This window comes from Arachis duranensis, chromosome 6 (assembly GCF_000817695.3).
Source record: "Arachis duranensis cultivar V14167 chromosome 6, aradu.V14167.gnm2.J7QH, whole genome shotgun sequence".
NCBI classification, from domain to species: domain Eukaryota; kingdom Viridiplantae; phylum Streptophyta; class Magnoliopsida; order Fabales; family Fabaceae; genus Arachis; species Arachis duranensis.
In genome coordinates, this window is record NC_029777.3 from 110,369,479 (window position 1) to 110,370,962 (window position 1,484).

The following is a 1,484-nucleotide window of genomic DNA, read 5'->3' on the forward strand; positions in this document are numbered from 1 at the left end:
TATTTATATTAAAATCTTATTTTTTATTTTTTTAAAATAATATTAATGATTAAATTTGTATAAATTTTTTTATGATTCATGAATAAAATTTTTAAATTCTCTTATTCCTATGTTAAAATCGAATTGAATAAATACAATCTAATATGAGATAAAATTTGTTTTTAAATTTTTTTTTTATTGTTATAGCTGAAAAATTTATTATAGAGAACTCTTTTTGTTAAAATTTATGTAAAATTATTTTATATTCTAGTATCATATTTATTATTGTATTGGAATAAAAATAATATGATCAACATTGTTTCATGTTAAAACTTACTAAGATATTTGATCTATTCTTAAGTTGAAGTAGCTGTATTTATATCTATAAATAATTTCATATTATTTATTAGTTTAAACACCTACTAAAATTATTAAAAATAAGATAAATGTACAATATCTTGTTGCAACAATAGTAAAATTATTATTCCCAAGTAATTTACAATATTTTGCTCTATTTCAAGATAAATAATAAAAAATTTTACTAAAACAAGATAAGATACAATTTATATTTATTCTTTATGCATAAGCACCGTTATATATATATATAACTATTCATGATCCCTATAAATGGAGAGGTAAGCTAAAAAGATGAAGAAAAAAGTGCATAACAACTTTCATCAATGTTATTTTATTATTCGTTTCCCAAATTAAAAATAAAATTGAGCACGCAAAAAATATTTTTTAAACATTGAAAAAATTCAATATATGAAGAGTTATATATGATAAATTAACTTGTATGGGATAAAAATAATAAAATTTATTTAAAAAATTATAAAAACTTAAATAAATAAGAACAAAATAGATAGAATACAATAACAAATAATAATGTTTTATAATTTATAAAAAAATCAATGAATAAAAATAATACATCGTCTAAAAAAAGTATTATCAAATAAAAAAACAATTGATAAAAAAATAAAATTCTTTTTTAGCATATATATTTTCTTACAATGAATAAATTATAAAATAGTAAAAAAAATAAAAAATAAAATTGTGCTTTTATAATAAATCGGAAAAAATATTCACAATCATATAATTAATGGCGGTTATATAATTATTAGATAATAAATTATAAAAAATATTAATAAAATATTAGGTTTAATATTAAAATAAAAGTATAAACATCGAATAAAAATCTAAAATTTAAAATTAAAATATTTAAGATTGAAGAAAATGAAGAGAATTTTTTTGTAAACAACAACTAAAATATTGGCGCCACAATAAATTGAGTCAAATAGTATATATTTAAATTAATTAAATTAAATAATTAATATAATAAATTTATTATAATTTTTTGGCTCAAAATAATAAGTTAAATAAATAAAAATATATTATAAATAGACCATGTAAAAATTATAACACTTTTAAAAATCATTAGTGAAAACACATAAAATAAAAAAATTAATAAAAATTAAAATAAAATAAATTTATTTATTGCAATAAAT